The sequence below is a fragment of the Mus caroli genome, chromosome 1, assembly GCF_900094665.2.
Source record: "Mus caroli chromosome 1, CAROLI_EIJ_v1.1, whole genome shotgun sequence".
In the NCBI taxonomy this organism is placed as follows: domain Eukaryota; kingdom Metazoa; phylum Chordata; class Mammalia; order Rodentia; family Muridae; genus Mus; species Mus caroli.
This window is the reverse complement of record NC_034570.1, coordinates 64,226,649-64,251,840: the sequence shown is the minus strand read 5'-3', so window position 1 is coordinate 64,251,840 and position 25,192 is coordinate 64,226,649. Positions and strand designations below refer to the sequence as shown.

General features: G+C 38.5%; 1 protein-coding gene and 1 non-coding gene across 6 annotated transcripts in view; one reads left to right on the top strand and one right to left on the bottom strand.

Annotated features, from left to right (window-relative positions):
- Spag16 (sperm associated antigen 16) overlaps positions 1–25,192 on the bottom strand; it is an 871,964-nt gene that overhangs the window by 92,791 nt on the left and 753,981 nt on the right. The window lies entirely within an intron of this gene.
- LOC115032448 lies at positions 18,394–18,536 on the top strand. Its single transcript, XR_003838126.1, has one exon. It is a non-coding gene; the product is annotated as a small nucleolar RNA SNORA48 (small nucleolar RNA).

Here is a 25,192-nt window from a genome sequence, read left to right as displayed (position 1 = left end):
TTTCTTCCGCCCCGTCTAGTTACCTCTCTTTGCAGGGAACTGCCATTCTCAGTGAACCGTTCGTGTTGTGGACCGCGGGCGGGCCGCAACAGAGCTCCTGTATGATAAGATTTGAAACAAGAATAGGGCCAAAGGCTTGCCCTCATTGAGGTGGGAGTGTGCAATCAAGCAGCATTTTCATGTTGGTTTACAGAATGATCATAAGGTCCAAGTGGGGATGGGCTTACAGAAATTCGTCCATTCCAATGCCACAACAACGCTTATTTGGGATTTTTAGCTTTTGTAAATAACAAGTGGTAATTTTCTGGTGGATGTTGAGTGGGAAGATTAACACTTTAACTACACTTGAAATAGTCAATAATTTAGTTCTTGATATACTGAAGTACCAAGGATCATAAAAGAACCCAATAATTTCTGAGAAATACACTTTTATCTCATTTTTTATTTCTTTTTACAAGGAAAACAATTTCTATATGTTCATTGAAAGTATAATTCTTAGGTCTTCATTATTCTACAAAATTGTAACAATTTTGTCTGCAATGATCAATTAATCAATGTCTTTAAGTAATATTAGCACACTTTCTTGTGAGGTTTGGAGTCACGAAACAATGGGGGAAAGTAATGCACACATAAAATATATCATATGAATACCTAGGTTGATGTTAAAAATTTGGCACCCAATTTTTACCTCAGTGAGAGTCCCAGAATCTTAACTTGAGGAAAGAATGTCAGTTGATTTGAGTTTCTTGATAAATTCTCTGGTTATTCTACTATTCAACAAAAGGTAAGAATAATGTTAAAGATGACAAAGAAAATAATGAATATTATAGGCAACTATAGAAGCAGTGACTAAGTTTTGTCCAAGATAGAGATACTTGTGATGAAAAACATATAAAACTACATCAGTGTAGGGTTTTTCACACTCTAAAATTTCTGGGATCTTTAATAAGCACCAAGAAAATCGGAAGGTAAAAACAATAAAAATTATAACAACAATGTGCAAAACATTGCAAAAACACAGATGAGAAGAGCCAATATGGCTTAAGGGTGTGCCAGGCTTGTTATATTTCAGAAGGAAATACATATTTAATCTGAAGTAAAAATGCGGTCATTCGATTTCTTATGCACTAATGAGCTTGGATCTATTTTGAATTTTCTTATTAATCCTTATAAAAGAGTTCTTTTATAGCATTTACTTGACTTCCAATAGTACAATTAGCACCTGTTGTCTTATAAACAAAGCAAACACTGGCCCAGATTTCTGTTAAAAAAGGAATCTGTTAGGACTTGGTCACATGAAAACAGGGTATCATGTAGTAATTGAGACACCTACTGTGATATATGCCTTTCACATTTTTTTTTAACTGTGTAGTGACTTTAGAAATGGATTTGAGCAATGGGACAGTGTGGTCAGGGCCTAGTAAGCGTGATGGGATCAGATGTTCAAAAGAACATGGACATAGAAGGTCACAATGGAGCCTACAGCAGTGATTTGCTAGTCCAAATCAATAACAAAAGCAAACCATAGGACTCATTATCTTCTATGCAAGTGCATATTAATATCTTCACTGATAATGGCTCCTTCTGGCTACAGTTATCTCCTTGGTTTGGAGTTTGATCCCTTTTGAAATTTCCTGGATCCCTGCATTAGGCTCTTCTGCTCCACTCTCCCATCCTTCACGTTTTGCACCACACCCCTGCTTCCTGTCCCTGCTGTGTACACACCTTCTCTGGTTTTCCCCAGGGCACTAATGCATAACAGCCTATGATTCAAAAGGAACGCTTCGGAATCCAAGCCCCACATCATCCTTCAGATCCTCACTCCACTTCTTTGAGGCTAAGTCGTAGGAAAGAGGTTCTTCACCCTGAACACACTCTCAACACTGGCCTTGTTTCAAGAGGATATTGAAGCAATATATTGATCGACATTTCAAGCAACACAATGCTAGGATTTTAGAATGGTGTATATGTAAAAAGTCGGTTTTGATAAAACAAACAAACAAACAAACAACTGTAAAATGAGCAACAATCCCAAGTCCCTCTCCTGAGCTTCTCCTCTACTGTCTTCAATTTTGGTGACCTTTGTCAGGAACACTCTGCAAGAGCCAAGATAATCTCCACAGTGCATTTGGAAGATGTGGTACCTGTCATTGGTACCTGTCATTGTGTGTTTCCCTCCCATGCAGCACTCAGAGTATCATTCCCTATATGTGACCTTGTCCACATTGTATGATCAATTGTCTGCCTTCCTCTTCAAGATCAGCTGGAGGGTGGAAAGGGAGCGGGCCAGAGGAGGTGTATCAAATCTTGCCCTACTGCTTCAGTTAAGAGTCCCCATTCTTTAACGATGGCTAGGGTTGCTGCTTCTGTGAGCAGAATAATGATGCTCCCAACTCTGGCCTATCAATCATAATCACATGGAGGCATGTTTTCCCAGGTGCCATGTTACTGCATGCAGCGGACGCTTCCAAATTTGTGGCAAGCATTAGTAACTTGTCAGATGCTGATGAATCCTGAGTTCCGATGTGTTACATTCTGAATATCTTTTACAAAACAGTGTCAAAAAGTAAGAAACATGCCCCAATAAGAGGATCCCACCTCCACCCTTTCCTAAACTCTACTTCTCCCCACCCTACCCCACCCCACAGAGCACTCTGACTTTGAACAAACACAAGGAGAAGGTTTTGTACATTACAAGAACTGAATGTTGATGTCTTGGAACCAACTGTGGTCATTTTGTCTCCTAAGAGGGAAATAGTTGATGTAAGGATGTATGTTACAATTCTCAGAGTTTTCGTCTGTGTTGAAGGGATATAGGAATGTACTAGCACTTCATGTCGGGGAGCATTGTGGGATTGTAATGACAGAGCTTACAAACTCCCAGAGAACCAGAAACCTAACATTCTTAAATTCAGTAGCTTATGGACACTGCGCCTTCCTAACTCTGGTCTACAGTTTCTAGCTGTGTGATAAGAATTGCCCAGTGCTTATATTAGCTATAAAAGAATCATTGTATACTTATAGTTTAAAGCCACCTGCTTTACTTAAAATACAGTAGGGATGGGTTTGAGATTCTCAAGAGGCCTCAGTGATAGACAGATAACTTCTGAAATGGGGGCTGATTCAAGGGCTCTGCCTGTTCTACTTGGGAGACCTGTGTGTTTGTCATACATATGCCTCTGGGGTTTATTTTGTTTTTAATAAAGCATGTGTTTTTGTTAATGTAAATGGACTTTGTGTCAGGAAGAAGTCAGATGACTGGGATTTGGGGCCTTTGCTTGACTTTTGTCTGACCTTGGCCTGCAAAATAAACTCTGTCACCTGATGTTCCAAGCCGTTAAAGCAGGAGTGTGCATCTGACTATCGTGGGTTTCTGGCTTTAATGTCACACAGCCCAGCCATACATATAAACTGACTCCAACAAGTATCAGGGGGTCCTATAACCTGTATGTCCTGGGGACAGTACTTCTGATCACCCATGCCACATTATCATGCTATGCCTATTGAATAAAGTTTTGTTACTTACTAACACAATAAGAGTTTTAATGTGGATCACAGCACTGGCCAGGGCTGGGAGAAGGACTCCTGGGTGAAGTGCTGGACTGTGGCAGATGTGTATATGTGGAAGGAAGGCATCCAGAGTAGCCAAGATTGGTCCAGTATACCATATCATTGTTTATGGAGCAATGGGATGAGGGCAAGAATATGAATATCGCAAATTATAAACTTGAAGAAACCCATGTTTATTTAAGAACAAGGAAGTCCAAATCTGATTTCAAAATTTTATAATTAATGGAAGATATCCTTCCACATGGAAATTTGTCTCAATCTCTCAGGGTCTAAAAAGGAACAGTGGGAAACTTTGAATTTTAGTTATTACCTACGACAGTTTGCTACCTATGACATCTGCTACTGATAAAGGGTCAAGGATAAGCAGGTAGGAACTTGGTTGGTTACTGGCAGGCAATGTTAAAAGCAGGGAGGCCTGTCCTCAGAGGAGAGTGAAGTCCAACATTGAGCGCATTAGCACTGAGGATGAGAACATCCCTCGTGTTCAGCAGCCCGTGCATAAACAGAGATGTTTTCCCAGTTCATTGAAACTGCTTTTTTCCTGGTGTCCCCGACTGCACTGAACTAATGGGATTACTGCTGTTGTGTCTCTAGTACATAGTTTTGTTTTCGTGGTACAACCCAGTACAACAGGCTACCTACAGGGCACTCATTAAGGTACTCGGGATTCATACCCTGTGAAGAAAGCCTTTAGAAAAAAATCCCAACAACAACAACAACAAAAATGTTCAAAGGGGAACATGATCACCAAGGTGACCGAAGCTTGTGTAACATGAGGCTATAAAGTAGCTGTTAGCACAAAAGACTCTAAGTCAATGCAGTCTCTCCTCTTTGTTATCAACACTCCAGGAGCTGAACAAGTGAGTGCAGCTGAATGACAAGATATTTCCAAATATCATTGTATCTGCCTCCATCACTAGATGAACAGCATGCAGGGTCTGTTCTCCCTCACAACACAGTTTTCATTGTAAAGTGAGCATGAGCAGACAGGCTGGTCAGAAAAATAATTAGGAAAAATTTGCTTGCTTGCTTGAGGAGGTAGTGTGGGGGAGAACAATGGGCAGAGAGACAGAGGGTCAGCGTCAGAAAGACAGAGACACAGAGAGGAGTTCACTTCAAGTGAACCAGTTATCTCCTTAGGCGACCTCATCTTCAAGAGCGGTGTCCCAATTTTTCTCTTCCTTTCTAGGGATGCTTTTAAGTGAGATTTAGACAATTGAGGAAGCCATAGGGATCAACAGTCTCTAAATCAAAACTCAAACAGCATCTATATCTATATCATCTATATCTATATCTATATCTATATCTATATCTATATCATCTATATCTATATCTATATCTATATCTATATCTATATCTATATCTATATCTATATCTATATCTATATCTATATCTATATCTATNTATCATCTATATCTATATCTATATCTATATCTATATCTATATCTATATCTATATCTATATCTATATCTATATCTATATCTATATCTATATCTATATCATCTATATCTATATCTATATATCTATATATCTATATATCTATATATCTATATATCTATTATATCTATCTATCTATCTATCTATATCTATATCTATATCTATATCTATATCTATATCTATATCTATATCTATATCTATATCTATATCATCTATATCATCTATATCATCTATATCTATATCTATATCTATCTATCTATCCGTCTATCTATCTATTCCTCTGCCGACTTGGTTTTTCAGAACTGTTGCTAATAGTTGGTTAGAGAAGTAGTATGTGGCTGAATGTTTTTGTTGCTGATGTTTAAATATATGTGTGTATGTCATTCTGCCTGAAGGAAGACCACTGGCAGTAGTGCCTTCTCTTCCCGATGTTTCCTGCTTGGTTGTACTATCTGTTAACTGGAGTGAAATAATGAAACTAACCTGTAATTGGGCTGGGAAAGTGTCATATGAAAAACCCATTACACTTAATTATCATATCTGGTTGGCCTCCGTTGCTATCTTTAAGGATTATGGAGTAGTATATTCTCACAGTAGGTACTTAGCCTCTATCTATTTAGTTACTCTTGAATCACTTTCATAGTGGCCATTGAACATTGTACACCCGCCATGCCTGGTCCTGCGTCATTCCAGCATGTGCTCCCTCCATTGGATAATAATGTGGCCCACATCTTCACTGGAAAGTTCTGCCTTTTCACATAAACTTGATGAATGTGTAGTACTCCTAAATACAATAATATTCAAAGAGTGTTAAGTAATTCTGATCCTTGTTGATAAATATTGAAACCAAAAATTCAAAATGGGACTTTATGATTTCATTCATGTTTTAGAATATGGAGATGCTGATTAGCTGAGCACTTTAGTGTGAATTTCTGGCTTCTCAAAGTAATCTTGAAATATTTGCATAAATAAGTAGAACTTGATATTAGTGCTAATTTTAACCCATAAATTTTTGCATTAGGCAGCTTCAACCATAATGATGTAAATAGAACTAATTTAAAAGAAAAATATTTAAATATGTAAAAACTGTTATTTATGGAACAGTAATAATTTTATGCCTGGAAAGCTCGTTTGGACAGCATTAAACTATATACTGAGTTTTAGAAGTGCAATAGGAGACACTAACCATGTGTTTGACAATTGTAGATTGCTGATACAGTAATAATACTATGTTAGCTATTAAACCCAAGGAAAGCTGCAAATAAATACAAAGTTGTTAGTCTAGTCATATGTACAATGCTGCAAGTAGACATTTCAATAATGAACTATTAAGGGTATTTAAGACATTTCAATAATGAACTATTAAGGGTATTTAATTTAAATAATTATTAGCATACAATTACATATTTTGAGTAACCATTTTCTTTTAAAATGCTCAAAAATCACTCCAAGAAGTTGAACAAAAATATATTATTAGGATAAAAGTAGATGAAGAAAGATTTCAAAAATATAAAACAGGGCAAACAGCACTAAATGTTAAAAAGAATTCAGTCCACATGGTGATGACCCTGAATAAAATTTTCACAAGTTGTTGTTCATCAGGAACTTTATTTTAAAACTAGGTATGAATTCAATCACTGTGAATTTTCATGTGAATTTTTATAGAAGCAGGAACCTGGAGAAAATCTGGATAGGAAAAAGACACCATGGATATCACCCAGTGGGATAAAATGAAATAATAAGACACATACATTTAATTATTTTGGAGAGATATTGCAAACTAATGAATCCTAAAGTCAATCAGAGGGAATTACATATTTTTTCAAAATAACTACTATATGGGATGGAATTCTTCACTCTACTAGCCTATTAAAAATTTGAACACAGAATGAGTTTGGCTTGATTGTATTCTAATTTCATGAAAAATACAGTGCTGTGTCAGAGAAGTTTTCTCAAATACAGCTATAATGAAAAATAGCTAAATTCTTAGGAATAGTTAGGTCTCTGTAAGTGGAAATGTGCTGTAAAGCTAAATAGTTATGCTAAATTCACAAAAGACTTAAGAAATATATATTTGAAGGTAATATAACTGTTAGTAGAAAAAATAATGTATGTTGTAGCCTTGATGAGTCTTAATATAAAGTTTTATTTTCATGATAATGGTATTTTAGGTAGGTTGATTGTAATTTCAGTTTAATCTAAGTAATGTTTGATTTGATTTATCTTCTTTATTGTAAAAAAAGAAAATATACTGTGTTCATTTGAAATAATAGAAAATTTTATTATAGCTAATGCATTTTAAATTACTCATCAAGATATTTACAAGAATTTTTATAGGTTTCTCTTCTGTGTCACTACTGTTTCACTCCAAGTGATTTTTGTTTGTTTGTTTTGGCTTGGGAAAAAAATGGAGTAGTTTCCATTTTCTACTTTGCTTTGACAGCAATAACCCTAATGTAAACCCTTTGTCAGCAGATTCTGCTCAATAGACATGACCTAGAGTGTCTGTCTCCAAGAAGACAAGAAATGGGAAGATGATAGAGAAGTGGAGTGCTAATTACGCTACAAGACTTCATGTCTCAGAGCAGCTAAATGATACTTGGAAAAAATAAGTACAAATCAATATCATAGTCTAAAGACAGGCAGGTGATCACCCAGTGCCTTGGTACCAGATTCATGTGGTGATAAAAATCAGTGCAACCCAGCAGGTTGGGGAGCTTAGGAGTCAGTGTATAAGTACCTCTGTGTGCAACATGAGCACTCGGGTGATTAATTTGCTTGGTGTTGAACTAGTAGGGCCAAAATTACTCAGGATGAAAATTATTCACTCCATTGCCATTTGTGTTCAAGTTATTAAAAGGTTATAATGAGCTACCCATATCTCTACATGAAGCCAAAGCACACCTTAGCACACAAAGGTAAGCTTTGGCCAGCATTCTTTAGGTCATAAACCAAGAGATAATGCATCTCTAAAGATTACTAATGCTCCCAGGGAGGGGTTTTCTTTTGTTTTTAATTTAGGAGATTCTGACTTGTTATTGTCAGTTTCCATGTAGGATATTTATCACAGCTCTTAAAAGATGTGACTCACGTCATTAAACATGATCATTTTTATGACAAAATGATTCACATTCTAAAATCTAGGCAAAACATATTTTTCTTTTTCTTTGAATAATTCATTGAATGAGTATGGAAATATGATTATGCTTGTAAACTTAGCATTTTATATTTTAAACCTACATGGTTGGGTCGATATTATTGCTTTTCATATGATATTACTTTATATTTTATTCTTTCTAATTAAAAAATGCTAGTGACTATGAAAGTAGGGTCCTACTAATGCCACTGCCAAGTCTGCCATGTAGACAAAGAAGACTGAGTCAATATTTTCAGCCTCAGGAAGTGAAGATAATATTATTTTCTATCGCTGCATTATGAATTCATCTAATTAAAGGAGAGTATTTTAAATGTTAAGTTAAAAGGAGAGAGCCAAGAAAATGGCTTTAGAAAATGGATGAGATTAGTTACCTTGTCTGATTCATATTCTTTCATTCTATTCCAGTTAAGGATTGCTTAGTATGTAGCTTGTGCCTGATGAGGAAGGCATTTGATCCTCCCTTAAGGTCAACATTTGCTTATGTTGTTTATAATAGGGAATATGCAAAACATGTGTCTAAACATAAGTTGAAACATGCAGCGATCAAAAGTTACTACATATAACAGGATAAGGGTGAGAGGAAGGGGAAATGGGGAAAATGGGTAGACTTAATTGGGAAAGGGTGAGGGAAGTCTAATAGGATGGGGGACAGTATTAAATAATATGTGAAAAAGCCATAAGGAATCTCATACTTTTATATTTACTTAAAATTACACACACACATACACACACACACACATATATATCTTAAATGAGTTTCTACCTTTTGAGCTGTTAATGCTGCTCTCTGCCCCAAGAGTCATAGACTAACAAAATCTCGGAGGTGAGAGACCCATATGGCTGAGGGCCTGGGCTTCACTGGACCTATTTCCAGGAGCACTGGCACTGTGGCTGGAGTCACTGCTTTTACATGGATCTGCCACAACTGTTATCCTTCCATAACCCAAGCACTCTCCCTGTTGAAATTCAAGTGAATAGTAGAAGAGCGTTAACAAGCACTGCTTGCAGAGTTGAGAGTCCCACCCAGCTAGATGTATATTTTGGCATCAAGTGGGTATCTTGGGAAAGTCACTGAGGTCATGAGCATCATTGTGTTTTATGTGGTAAGTCCCTTTCTTGAGAGGAAAAGAACAACACAGGGAGATGTGAAGTAGTCTGCTTAGGGTTAAATAAGGATGGAAAATAAACAGTAAAACATGGAGTCTTCACTGGGATCCCTGGAGTGAATCTAGGCTCTTCTGCTGACAAGGGGGAGTTATAAATAAGCCAGGTTGTGAGATGGCAATTGGACAGAAAGGTTTTCACTGGCTACCCTCCAGCCAGGACACTTGTGAGTCTGGTTGGCATCTTAATTACAATACTTGAAGCTAATATTTATGAAAATTGGAGGTTTTAATTTCCTCACACACTGATTTTTCAAGTACATGAGTTAAATACAATTTCCAAAATGTAATTTTCTATTGGTGTTGATGCTTTCATTGCAAGGCACTAATGTGAATGCATCCAATTGTAATGATAAGTCAGAAAAAATCAATAGTTGAAGATATTAAGACTCAAAATAAAATAACTCTACTTCAAACAGATGAGCAAATGAAAATTGTTGCAATCTCCAAAAGTCCACACCCAATTAGGGTTTGATCAAGCCACATTGGCAGGCAAATCCCACTCTGAGGGGATTGATTCCTTTTAAGGAGATTTAATCTCTGTGGATTCATTTAACTGTAGAACATCACTCTTGAAAATGTGAATATATCAAATATGATAATAAATCTGTGAACTGTCAGCTTATATTTTATTCTGTGATGCCATTCCTATAATGGGATACAGAATGAAATCACCAGTAAGTTCTTAGAAAAAAAAAGAAAAAGAAATGAAATTTGAAGAGTAGAATTTTATTCTCCTTTCAAGTACATTCAGTGTTTATAGGGACAGAGTTCCACAGTCATTCAAAGTTAGCACTCAACAGATATAATTGATAGGAAGTGGCTTGGCAGATACAAGCAAATGGAATGGAGTGTTGGCATAGCTAAATACCCAAGGAAGAAAAGAGGTCTTCTGTGTTTGATGGTGTAATACAATGATCTACGAAACATTATATTAAAATGACCGTGTAATTACAGATAATCTTTCCTAAGGACTATTTTACTAACTATTAAATCCATCTCTTTAGTCATGATGCTTAGCTTTTTCATTGACTCTGAATAACTAGAATGTAATATTTTAAGGGAGTTATTATTAAATACATGAAACGTGGAAGAATGGATCCTCTAGCAGGTTATTCTGGAGAACATTAATATTCTCATGGATATCTCAATCATTTCAGATGCTTCCAATGAAGATAGATAAGGAACTTTAGAACAAGGTATAATGCACTTGAAACAGTTTAGTTCTTTATGCTATGATTCTAGGCTTTATATGTATATTGGAGAAATAAATCATATGACCATGTATATAAACATTCTGAGATCTTTGAAGAGTCCATCCCTCCCTCCCCCACCCCCACTTGGTGTGTGAGTTGAAAAACTTCTAAGTCAACATATTGTATTGTTAAGACATTCACACTGTTTTTCATTAGGTCCCCGGGATCTATTTATGCTGCATCATAAAATGTTTGTATGTCTTGATCAAAATACCCCCTTTTCCTGTCTCTAGTCCCTGGCAACCATCATTCTTCACTTAATACATGCGTGTGTGTGTGTGTGTGTGTGTGTGTGTGTGTTGAGTTTCTAAAAGATTTTGTTATCTTTTAATAATTAATTAATTAATTAATTGTATGTGCATGCATGTGTGCATGTGTATGTGTGCATGTATATGTGGGCATGTGTCCATGCCTATGTTTGTACCCTCGTGTGTGTGTGTGTAGGTCACAGGACAACCTGTAGGAGCCTGCTCTCTCCTTCCAGCATGAGGTTTCAGATGTTGAGCTCTGGTTGTCAGGTGCATTCACTGACTGAGCTGTGTGGCCAGTCTATGTTTAACTATTTTAGGTTCTACATATATGATATTATTAAATATTTCTTCCTGTATCTAAAAATGTAATTGTATAAATAATTAAAACCTAAACACAAACACAGATTAAAAACACAAAATTATTAAAAAAATACAGGGCAAAGAGTTTTTTTTTTTAAGGTTAGTCTAGAAAAGGATTGTTTTAGATATAACATCAAAAGCACAGGCTACAAGTTCAAAAACCAACAAGTGGGATTACATGAGACTGAATGCTTGTGTCTGGTAAAAGAAAGGAAGGGAAAGTTTCAACCTGTAGAATAAGATGGTATTTTCATACAATGTATCTGACAATGTATACTCAAAATATACAAAACTTTTATGAATCTATATCAAAAATATATAAGCAAAACATCCACAAAATAATCTAATGAGAGTCAAATGGCCCTGACAGACAATATGCAAAGGAGAAAGTAGAAACTAATATTAATCTTCAAGAAAATACAACTTAAACCTCATATCCTACTTGTTAGTTGCTGTTATAAAAAATGATTCTGGAAATTTATTAACAAGGATGTAGAGAAAAGAGCCTTTGTATGTTACTGGTCAGAATTTAATTGTCACAACTGCTTCAGAAAAGACTATGAAGAGTGTGCAAAATTTTAAAGTGAGCAATCATAGGATTCAGTAATCTCAGCACCGAGAGTTATAGACCCAAAAGAAAGAGCATCTGTATCTCCTGCTAATTACACCGTCATTCCAGTGGCCAAGACATAGAAGATCCTAAAGGACCATTAATGGGTTAAAAATAAAGGACATCTGCACACACACACATGTGTACATATGTGTGCATACTCATGCACTCAGTGTGTATGTATGTATATATGTATGTGTTTAGGGCTGGCTGTTTGGTACTGGGTAACTAACTGGTGTGTTATTCTCTAGGGAAGACTATTTCTCCAAGCTCATCATTCCTTAGTTGACTGTTATTATTCTTGCAGAGTTCAGGCTTCATGGGCTTTCCCCCACTTTGGTGTGTTCATTGGTGTTCTTGTTCAGCTCCCCTTTAGATAGTCATGTTGACGAGACTTTATGGCTGTAGCTTCTGATATTACTGGGAGACACATCTCACAGCAAACTCCCCGATCTTCTGGCTCTTACAGTCTTTCCATCCTCTCTTCTGCAATACTCCTTGAGTCTCTGATGCAGGAAATGTTTTGTAGATGTATCCACTGGATTATATCATCTTAGCCAATGCCGGGAGACTGGAGCCCCCCCCCCCATTCTCCCCTCTTCTCTCCTCCCTTCTCCTCTCCTTTCCTTCTTCTTCTCTCTTTCTCTCTATATTATTTTTACTTTTTGAAAATGTCAACCCTGTAAAAAAAAAATGGGGCAGTATTTGAATGGTCCTTCCTTCCGTCTCCTCACCTAGGGACCCATCCCATATACAACCACAAAACCCAGACACTATTGCATATGCCAGCAAAATTTTGCTGATAGGACCCTGATATAGCTCTCTCTTATGAGGCTATGCCAGTGCCTGGCAAATACAGAAGTGGATGCTCACAGTCATCTATTGGATGGAACACAGGGCCCCTAATGAAGGAAGTAGAGAAAGTACCCAAGAAGCTAAAGGAGTCTGCAGCCCTATATGAGGAACAACAATATGAACTAACCAGTACCCCCCCCCACACACACACACACATAGCTGTGTCTCTAGTTGCATATGTAGCAGAGACTGTCCTAGTCGTCCATCAATGGGAGAAGAGGCCCTTATTTTTGTGAAGATCATATGCCCCAGTACAGGGGAATGCCAGGGCCAGGAAGTGGGAGTGGGTGGGTTGGGGAACAGGGAGGGGGAAGGGTATAGGGGACTTTTGGGATAGCATTTGAAATGTAAATGAAGAAAATATCTAATAAAAAGGGGTACAGAGCTAAACAAAGAATTCTCAACTGAGGAATACTGAATGGGTGAGAAGCACTTACAAAAATGTTCAACATCCTTAATCATCAGGAAAATGCAAATCAAAACAACTCTGAGATTCTACCTCACACCAGTCAGAATGGCTAAGATCAGAAATTCAGGTGACAGTAAATGCTGGCGAGAATGTGGAGAAAGAGGAACACTTCTCCATTGCTGGTGGTATTGCAAGCTGGTACAACTACTCTGAAAATTAGCTTGGAGGTTCCTCAGAAAATTGAACATAGAACTACCAGAGGATTCAGCAATACCACTCCTGGGCATATATCTAGAAGATGCCCCAACATCTAATAAGGACACATGCTCCACTATGTTTATAGCAGCCTTATTTATAATAGCCAGAAGCTGGAAATAACCCAGATGTGCCTCAACAGAGGAATGGATACAGAAAATGTGGCACATTTACAGAACAGAGCTATTAAAAACAATGAATATATGAAATTCTTGGCTAAATGGATGTATCTGGAGGATATCATCCTTAGTGAAGTAACCCAATCACAAAAGAAGTCACTTGATATGCACTCAGTGATAACTGGATAGTAGCCCAGAAGCTCAGAATACTCAATATACAATTCACAAAACACATGAAACTCAAGAAGAAGGAAGACCAAAGTGTGGATACTTTGATCCTTCTTAGAAGGGGGAATAAAATACTCATCGAAATAGTTACAAAGTGTGAAGCAGAGACTGAAGGAATGACCATCCAGAGACTGTCCCACCTGGGCATCCATCTCATAAACAACCACCAAAACCAGCCACATTGTGGATGCCAACAAGAGCTTGCTGACAGGAGACAGATAAAGCTGTGTCCGGAGAGGCTCTGCCAGTGCCTGACAAATACAGAAGTGGATACTCACAGTCATCCATTGGACAGAGCACAGGATCCCCAAAGAAGGAGCTAGAGAAAGTACTCAAGGAGCTGAAGGTATCTGAAGCCTCATAGGAGAAACATCAATATGAACCAACCAGTACCTCTAGAGTTCCCAGGGACTAAACCACAAACCAAAGAAAACACATGGTGGAACTGATGGCTCTACCTGCATATGTAGCAGAGGACAGCCTAGTTGGTCATCAATGGGAGGAGAAGCCCTAGGTCCTGTGAAAGTTCTATGCCCCTGTATAGGGGAATGCCAGGGCCAGGAAAATGGAGGGGGTGGGTTGGTGAGCAGGGGAAGGTTGGAGGGAATAGGGATTTTTTTCAGAGGGGAAACTAGGAAAGGGGACAACATTTGAAATGTAAATAAAGTAAATATCAAATAAAAATAAAAAAGAAAATTTCATGCATGTATAAAATGTCTTGTCATATCTATTTTCCTCTCTCTTCCTCCAGCTCCCCTCACCCTCCACCGAATATATCTTCCATTTTCCTATCAACCTAGTATCTAAAAAAACCAAAACCAAAAACAAAATAAAGAATCCTCAGTCCAATTTAGTGCTGCCCATATGCACATGTGCATGGAGACATCCATTGAGACAGGAGCAACTTACCTCTAACTGCTCTTCCCTAAAGAAAAGTGCCTCTCTGTGTCTGTGTCTGGGTGTGTCTGTGTCTGTGTCTCTGTGTCTGTCTCTGTGTCTGTTTGTCTCTGTGTCTGTCCGTGTCTCTGTCTCTCTGTCTCTCTGTCTCTCTGTCTCTCTGTCTCTCTGTCTCTCTGTCTCTCTGTCTCTCTGTCTCTCTCTCTCTCTGTCTCTCTCTCTCTCTCTCTCTCTCACTCTCTAGCTCTCTTTTATCTTCTCTCTCTCTCTCTCTCTGTCTCTCTCTCTGTCTCTCTCTCCTCTCTCTCTCTCTCTCTCTCTCTCTCTCTCTCTCTCTCTCTCTCTCTCCCCTCTTCTATCTCTCTAGGTAAAGATTTTCCAGAGGCAAAGCTCAGTTAATGACTCATTCTGTGAATTAGTGCTATGAATATATCAATTAGTGCTCTGCCTATCTCCACATGAGTGTGTGCTTTTCAAGTGGACAAAGGACCCACAGTACTCTTGGGAGTCTCTTATCTGTGACTTATATTAGGTACCATGGAAGTGGAGAGAGTGAGATATGCCTATGAGTTAGGCATATCCTTTAGCATGCAGCTTTGATGTTGTAATAAAGCATCAATAGTGCTAACTCTGTGTAACTGAGGTCTGAGTGTGGGGAATAGACCTCAGGGCTGGGAATAGGAAAAGGGCAAGGAAACCAAATGAAAGAAGATTTGAAGAAAGGGATGAACTTGCTCAGATGAGTTTTATACAATTGATAAAACTTATCAAAGGAGAAGGGAGCAGGAAGAAAAACACCATAAAATGAGATCTTATGAACTCGGGACATTAAGAACTTATGAACACTAAGAAATCACAACAGTCTGGGCTAAGTGGCACAAGCCTTTAACACCAGCATTTGGGAGGCAGAGGCAAGCTTGATTCACAGAGTGAATTCCAGTACAGCTGGAGTTACAAAGTGAGACCAGAGTGAGGGTGGGGGGGAGAGGTGGGAGAGAGAGAGAGAGAGAGAAAGGATAGGCTCATAACAGAATCCTTCTATTTTCCCAAAAGTGCAATCCCTTTTAAGGGTGGCATTTATCACTAGGTATCGCATCCCCTAAAAAACAAACAAATAAACAAACAAACAACAACAAAACAAACAAAAAAACCTGTAATGCCCCCTTAAAGGTGGATGGTGCTACCTCTAAATGTTGTCTTAAAGTCTCCCTACTGAAAAGCTCTTGAATAAATAGGATGAGCCTGATTAATCAATGTCTTCATGGCAGTGTTCTAATGAAAGTTTCAATTTGCTTTACTTAAATTACTGATTTTATTGTTCCTTGTATGCAACGGTAATTTAAAAAAGTTTATAATGGTAATTTCTTAAGTGGCATCTTTTTAAAAAATATTAAATCCAAAGTGCCATTGTACAAGTAGGAAGAGAAGAATTATCACAGTTTATAAAGAAACTGGCTACAATCTTTATCCTTGGTACCAGAGTGTTATATGTGTACTTAAGGCAATTTGCTCATTAAATAGAAAGTAATAGAGCAGTAAAAATTCTGCCAGTCTCAGCAGAAACTGCTAGTTTGGAATGTCATCTTCCCACTTAGGCTCAAGTGGCAGAAGGTTTTTTTTTGTTTTCTTTCTTTCTCTTCTTTCTTCTTTCTTCCCTCCTTTCTCTCTCTCTCTCTCTCTCTCTCTCTCTCTCTCTCTCTCTCTCTTTCTTTCTAGATAATTCAAAAAGTGTTTAATAGTGTGTTACCTACTCTGCTCTACGATTTAATGCATCCTTCATGACTTCTGAATCTTTAAGTGCAGATGATGAAAACACCAAACTTGGGGTTCTATGGCAACTATGAGATTTCAAACAAATATTTAGAAGTATCTAAGGGCTTTAAAGGAGTGCAGCTATCTCAGGTACTGCATGACTGTGATACTTAGGAGGCATATGTTTAACCCCTGTATTTGCTATTTGCTGTTGTTGCCAAGGTTGATATTACCATTAAATCCCGAGAAACAAGTTGTTAGGGTTTCAAGAAAAACGTCCACACATATAATAATGCTAATAATTTAACAAATTACTGGATGCAAGTAAGACAAATTATATCAGGGAAATAGAGTACTATCAATTTACTAAGACTGGTGAGTCTTAGAACTGCTGATTATTAGTAATAATTACCACAGACTTAGACTGGTGTGCTTTTGCTTGGAGGCATCTCCGTTTATCTACACAGGTCTACCAGCTGTTCTCATCTATCCAGCTCACACCGAGTCTTCATCAGACTCAGGGAGTGGGTCCTATCAATTTTCACCTGAACCTGCTGTGATCCTTTTTGTCTTTTCTAAACTAATCTGTCACTCCAAGGCAAAGACTTGCTCTACCTATTTAGGAAATCCATTATGATACCACGCATAATCTATCAAACAGAGTACACTACAGGATGTCTCTCCATATGGGTGTTGCTCTTATGTGACCTGAATTCTGCTTCCAACCCTGCAACTAGGTTCTCTCCTGATCCCAAGGTAGGCATCTATATTGACCTCAGATTCTCAGATTTACCCTTTAGATACTCATCGATTACTTGATTTCTATCATACTTTTCAGCTCTATAATGTTTATTTAAGGACCATAAAATAAATTTAAGAGTTAAACTTTTATATCTCAATATATCCTCTAACAAATTGTAGTTTGGGTCAATATACATCTTCTTCTATGTGTCTGTTTATGGGGGCACTCACCTGTGCTTTCACATGTGGAAGTTAAAGGTCAATTTTATATATGTTCCTTTGCCATTCTCTACCTTATTTCTTCAGATAGGGTTTCTCACTGAACCTTGAGCTTATTAATCAGGTCAAACTGACAAAAGTTCTGAGTGTGAACAACTTGCCTCCCCAATGTTGGGATTAAAGGCATCTGCTATAATGTCTGCACTTTACTTTTGTGGTGAGTATCCAAACATTGGTCCTCATACGCAAATAGCAATCACTTTACCTAGGGCACCAACCTCCAACCTTCAATTCACATTGTTTATTTAATGCATGGGTTATTTGACTGGTAAATATTTGGTGGGATATTGAATCCTTTCTTTTTTCTTTTTCTTTTTTTTTTAAATATTTTTATTAGGTATTTTCCTCAATTACATTTCCAATGTTATACCAAAAGTCCCTCATACCCTCCCCCCACCCCCCTACCCACTAACTCCCACTTTTTGGCCCTGTGCTGGGGCATATAAAGTTTGCATGTCCAATGGGCCTCTCTTTCCAGTGATGGCCGATTAGGCCATCTTTTGATACATATACAGCTAGAGTCAAGAGCTCCGGGGTACTGGTTAGTTCATAATGTTGTTGCACCTATAGGGTTGCAGATCCCTTTAGCTCTTTGGATACTTTCTCTAGCTCCTCCATTGGGGGCCCTGTGATCCATCCAATAGCTGACTGTGAGCATCCACTTAGGAAGTGAAAGATCTGTGGGATATTGAATTCTTAATTAATTTTTTTTTTGCCCAGGGAAATAATTGTGTGATTTGAAACATAAAATATTTTAAGACTTATTTCATGGCCCAGAATATGGTATATATTGACAAATGTTTCACTATGTTTGAAATGAATATGAATTGAGCTCTTAGTGGGTGGAGCATTCTAATATCACTTAAGTCAAGTGGTTAATGGTGTTCAGGTCTATGTTCTTATTGCATTTCAGATTATCAGTGGTTAAATTATTTAGAAAGTATATTTGCATTTTTAATACAACTGTTGACTTGTGTCTTTTATATGCTTTTGAAGCTCTGTTATTATGCAGAGCAAAAATCAAGATTGCTTCTTCTAAAAAATTATCAAATAACACTCCTAGCAATGGGAAAGAAACACCTTGGTGGTGGTGGTGTTCTTACATCAGTCAGGGGCAGAGCAGATGGCAGTCCTTTGTTCATCCTAGCTTGATGCCTGGCTTGACAGTCAAAGCTGTTTTATGCTTAGGACTCATAAAAATCGTATCAAATCAAATCCAGGCCACACAGTGCAGATGGAGGGAGGCAGACAGGGACCTGCAGACTGCCATACCACCCATAGAGCTGCCCTCTAGTGCACAGCACAGGCAGGCCTTAGACACATGCTTACAGACATGCCATACCCAAGTGGATAGAGGATGTCATCCAGGGATCTGGCAGCCACATGGCCAGCCTGCAGCTGGAGCCACCACAATGTGTGAATATGTTATGGTCAGATGGGAAAGAATCCAAGTGGAGCAGCATCATGAAGAAAGATGGAACTGGAGATTCAAGGGTAAAGGGGTGTATCCTGTTGTGAGTGGCCAGCTCTGCCTCCTGGGGCCATGGTGAGGTCCCAGCCAGAGCTGCCACTTGAGGGTCATAACTGAGTCTACGGCTAGGCAGTGGCAGGGATCAGTGGTGATAACCATGGCTCTAGAGAACATCAGGATCCCCTTGGTCAGGACAGCTGCCAAGGAGCACCTGAATGTCCAGGAGCTGTGCAGAACTAGCCCCACCCCTCACTCGGTGTGGCATTCTGAGAGCTGGCCTGATCTCTCATTGCTGACAGCACTTTGGGAGGAGGCCCTGCACCTCAATGAGGCAGCACATTGGAGCTAGCCCTGATGGCAGGGGTGTGGGTGAATCTGTCCTAAAAGACATGAGTATGGGAGAGCTGATTCAACCACTCATTTGCCATTGGATGGCACAGGTTCAGAGGTGATGCCTACCCTCACCCTGCCCCTTATCACTTCCGGCAGTTGTGAAAGCTGCCCACAGGGTCATGAGCTTGGGAGAGTTATCCCCATCCCTTACCAGCTGAGGGCTCTGGGATGGCTCACTCAAAAATCTATATCATCTTTGAATGGTTGGCACATATGAAAGGGCTATTCCTGCTGTTCCAAAGCTGTAGGATCTCCATGACACAGGGCAACAAGAGGATATCTGGAAGTCTCGATGAGCATCCAGAATCAATGGTGTTAGATAAGCCAGAGATTTTGAACCAGATCAATGGCTCATTGCAATGAACTATTGTAAGTGAAGATAGGTGGACACACTGTTCCACACTACAGCTTCCACAATGAGATGTTCTCTATGCCTTCTTTTGCTGTTGTTGTTATTTGTTTGTGTGTTTTCTATTTTGGGGTGGGGGAGGTTGCAAGGGTAAAGGGAAGATATGAGGGGACATGGAGGTGAGTGGGCCTGGGGTACATGATATGAACCTCACAAAGAATCAATAAAAAGTTTTCTAAAAACCCCAAAACATGGATCATTAGCTGTTTCTGTTAATAGCAACATTCTTGTTATGAAATAGCCTCATGTTGTTTATTGCTCTGAAACCTACTGTGGGTCCATGTTCTGCCCACCTTTGGGGTGTGGAGACGCTTCTGGGGAGGCGAAACGCAGAGAGTGCTCAAGTGCATCTCCCTGTACTTCCGCAGCTGTAGGGTGCTGGGATTTAGGAAAGCCCCCAAGACATCACTCAGGAGGTGCGGAAATACAGCCTTGGCTGTAGAAAGCCGAAGGTGGGGTTTCCTGACTCACAGGAATCCAGTCACCTCTGAGAGGAGTCTGGAATGAAGAAGGATCAGGGGTCCATGGCCCAGGAGGAGGTTGGGACTGACTATTCCTGGACATCTAGGCACTGCTGAGTTGGGAGCCGAGTTGGGGGCCTGTGGGTTGATTGTCTTTAGCTTGGTGACGGTTGTCTAGGAGCACAGAGAGGCCTTCTATGGGAGACTAAAGCTCTTGCTCTGTAGGCAAAGCCTTCTCTATGTTCTCCACAGCGGTTCTCAATGAAAGAGGCAGTCCATGTCTATCCATACCATTTATTGGCTGTTCATCTTGGAAAAGGGATGAATACCCACTCCTCTGGGTAGACCAGAGATTAAATACCTTTTGTAAGGAGGACAAAATACCTTTGGGGAGGGACGCTTATTGACTATACCCTGAGGGCCTCTAGATATCTCATTAGCATGGAGAACTTTACTGGCACTACCACGTTTCCTTATGTGAGAAGTGTGGCACGTATTCCAGACCAAGACTCTGGCAGGGAGCAGGGAGTTTACCATCTTAGATGGGTACATGGGTGCTGTGGACTCTGAACCCACTCAACTGACCATACCTTGCAGCAAGATAACCAATCATGTTATTTTAAATAGTATTTACATGGCATACCATGTCTGTTAGTTACTGTTTCATTGCTGCCACAAGATCAGCAAGCATCTTAAGTGAGGAGACTCAGTACAAGGGTGCTGCCCATCACGGTGCTGAGATGGGTTTCACCTGTGACTAAGCCATAGACATTAAGGCTGTTGGTCCTGTGCATCCACACTTGGGAAGCAAAGAAAAGTCAAAGTGCTCATTTTGCTTTTTCTTGTTTTCAGTCTTTGTTTAATCTGGATGCCCTGCTCAAGGAAGGGATCGTCCCTCCTGCCCTCTACATTCAGAATGGGTCTGTGTTCCTCAGTTAAACCTCCCTGAAAACACTCACAGGCACATCCGATGTGAGTATCACTGATTTGATCTAGTCCCATTGATTATGAACATTGACCAAGACAATATTCACAATATCTGTGCACGTAAACAACAGCAACAACAACAACAACAGCAGCAACAACAAACCCGTTTGTATCTTCACATTTAAACCATGTTTTTTGTAGCTTACCACAATTGATTTTTAAAATTGTTATTATTACACCTTTTCTGCCCAATTCCATTTGCTATTAGGGAATCTAACCCACCTACCACACATGCATATCAGATCCCATAGAAGTGGTCCCTAACTGATACATCTACACAACAATTCTTACATCTAAGGCTCAGGGAACAGGATGGAAAAGAGGGCAGAAAGAATGTAAAATCCAGAGGGAGGAGTTATGGAAAATGTGGGAGGTGAGTATGATTGAAATATATTGCATGAAAGTCTCTAAAAAGTATTATACTAAAAAAAGAACATACTAAAAATATCGTTCAATATCACGCCGAGATGACAAGAATTCCTTTTCTGGGTATGAGGTCTGGCACCGTTAGATTTCAACTCTGCAAGGCTCTGATTGTTCTGTCTTACAGCTAAGTACAGCTCTTCTCATTTTTTTTTTCCATATAAAAATTGCCATTAATCCCATCGAGTTTACTTCCCACCTCAGTCATTGTGGTTTTTATGTTTTGAATTTTTATCTATTTCTCTCCTATATCCTTCATGTTGATTAACACCTTGAACATATGAAATGTATTTGAAATGAGCTTCAAAGCCTTCTCTGAAATGCAAATGAGCAGCTCAGCCCTGTTTTGTGTTTCACAGACCTTTCTCTTCTTAATTCTGGGTTGTACTTCTGGGATTCCTTTGTTTATGTGTGATCAAGATTCTGGTCTGTTCATTTCGTACTTAAATGCTGCTCATTTTTTTCATTTATTTACTTATTCACTTTACATCAGATCGAAGCGACCCTACCCCAGTCCCAACCTTCTATCCCATTACTTCCTCTCTTTCTCCTCAGAGAATGGGAAGACCCCTTGGGCACCACCCCACTTGGGAACATCAAGTCACAGCAGGACTAAATGCACTCTTTCCCTCTGAGACCTGACCAGGCAGTCCAGCTAAGGTAAGGGGATCCAGTGCTAGGCAAGAGAGTCAGAGACAGACCAGGCTCTGATTGTTAGGGGATCCATATGAAGTCCATGTTAAGTGCTGCTCATTTAAAAAATTTCCTCTGAATATCCTTGGGCCTTGTCTTGGGATGCAGGCAATGTACTTTGAAATAGTTTGATCCTTTTTGTCTTTATTTTATTGTTTGTTACTTTGAGGCATGGAAGCATTTATTGTAGTGATAATTATTTCCCATTATTACTGAGACAAAATCCTTTCAAATACTCTACGTATTACCCCATATGTTTTGAGATTTCGCCATTAGGATGAAACTGCTCCATACTTTATGGGAATGAGTTTTCCTTTAATCCAAAGTGGTTATTACCTTATGCTTCATACATGTGCATGATACTAATCTGATAAATATGCAATTATTTTACAATTGTATTCTATTTATTTTTAGGAGTCTTCTCCCTAGAACTCTAATCTATGTACTCTAGAAGTCTTGCTGATCTTGTATTCTCATTTCCACTCCTTCATGTTTTAATGTACCAAAGCCCACTTTTGGGGTTGTTCTTTCCCAATTTGTGGCCTACAAATTTTCTGATAATATTAAACTGATGCAAATGTGCACCTATCTTTACAAGCCTATTATGGCTTTGAGATTACTTCATTCTATAGCTGGATGTCCAGTGCCTCCAAGACTCTTGTTTTATCAGTTCTGTCTGGTTTTGTGACTTGTGTTGCTATTGTTTCAGGCAGGCAGGTAAATTCAGCCACTGTTCCCTTGCCTTGAGACAGAGCAGAAATCAATTACCACATCCAAAATAGGAAATCTGTAAATTTGCATAACACATGGTACTGGAAATGTAGCATTTGAACCATTTGCTTGGTGATTACAGTTCCATATTTGGTCAATGGGTATTTCTTTCTCACTATTCAATAATTCCTGCATATGAAATTTAAAAACCTCAGCTCTAACAACTTCCCATAGCTCAATATGAATGATGTAAATAGTCTGTGTCTTGTATCAAATCTCAACCAAATAAGAGGCTTAAATCTGAGGATTCTCACTTTTCCTTTTATTCCACAGAAAACAAATTTTCTCATGATAGTATTTCTTAAGAAGGTGTTAGGATCTTTACTGTATTTATAGGGGTAGGATCAAACTAGGTAATTTATTTTGTGCTCTCAAAACAATTATCATATAATATAAATTATTTCACGTTAATTTTATAATAAACCACTTTTGCAATTCTTTCATTCTTTGATAATTTTATGCAATGTAGTTTATCATACTCGTCTATTCAACTCTCCCCATATCCAGCCCCTTCCCTAAACACCCAACTTTGTTTTTCTTCTAAAACAAAACAAAACATCAAGTCCAATTTATGTTACTTCTATACTCTTAGATGTGTGAGCTTCCACACAGCATAGTGACAATACTGCAGACCTGCAGAAGTTTAACCCAGACAATATCCCAACATGTAAGAGAGCGGTGAGCAAAAAGATGTACCCATAGTTAAGGAGTTATCAGCAACTGATGTCTTCTAGAAGAGAGAATCAATTTTTCCTTTTTTTTTTTTTTTTTTTTTTTTTTGGTTTTTTCGAGACAGGGTTTCTCTGTACAGCCCTGGCTGTCCTGGAACTCACTCTGTAGTGCAGGCTGGCTTCGAACTCAGAAATCTGCCTGCCTCTGCCTCCCAAGTCCTGGAATTAAAGGCATGTGCTACCACTGCCCGGCTCAATTTTTCTTTAAGGACATGGCCCCAGTATGTCAATCATGCACCTATATAATAGAAAATTTAAAAGACATTTGTCCTCAGGAAAGCCACAGTCGACAGTTAATTTGTACATGGTATGTATTTTATGTTTACACTGAAATAAATGTATTCTACCATACAATGTATTATAGATTCTCTAATAAAATTGGCATCTACTACTATGGTTCCAAATTACAGTGAACTTTACAGACTTCCTTCATTATTCGCTGAAGATAGTCTTCTAGAAAGTCAAGCGGCTCCTCTGGTGTTTATTTGCAACATGACTTTATTTCCTTTTAGTCTCATAAGGAAGGACTAAAGTGATCGACTACATAGTACTTCAAATCTACTATTGCATAGCACCACTCCAGTACTGAAGGGCAGACTAGTCTATACTGCTGCACTATGTTAAAATAGAAACTTAGTAAGGATTATGATTTTAAGAGCTACATACACATAAATAGTATTTCAAAGAAAATACATTAATCAATATAATAGAACTTTATATTACTATAAAACTATTTTTGTAGTCATAGAACAGGCTAAGAAGTACTTTGCAATTGAGCCCCCAGATACATGTTTTAAAAATTATATGAAATTATTCTCATTGATATTTTCTGAAAAGAGATAGAAACTAACTGGATTACAAACACAGTGAAAAACTTTAATATTGTTAAGCCCAATGAAATTCATATAAAACTAAATTCTGCTGTTTTTCTCTTTTGCAAACCTAAGTAAAACCCAAGATTTGTTTTAATAAGGTGTTAATATATTATTTTAAGTCATTTCTTTTCAACTCAGTAAAATATAAAAATAAAAACAATGAATTCCAAATTCATGGATTTTGCTAACTCTAAACTACAGAGTGGATATAGACATGTGGCTCAAAAGAGTTGTGGTCTTTGGGGCCTGAGGCAGCTCCTAGAGGAGAGCATTAGCTAAGCCTTGCGGCTATTGTATGCACCAAGGGCAAATGAATGCTGAAGCATTGTGAGCATGGGACTTTGTGTCAAGTGGGACAATTATGATATCTTCAAATCAGAAAAGCAGCTGATGTTAAAATGTAGAAAAACAGCATATAAAGGCTGGAGAGAGAAATTGGACGCAATGTGAATAGGGGCCCTGTGTGTCCTTTTTGACAGTTTGGCTCTATAGTCCAGGGCAGAATGTTCACAATGTAAGGTAACAGAACTCACATCTGGAAAGGACATTTGGCTCTCTGAGTATTTGTTTCATTTATCTATCCACAGATTTAGCACTGCACTTTCTGTTATGAAAGGACTTCATTTTTCCCTTTTAAAT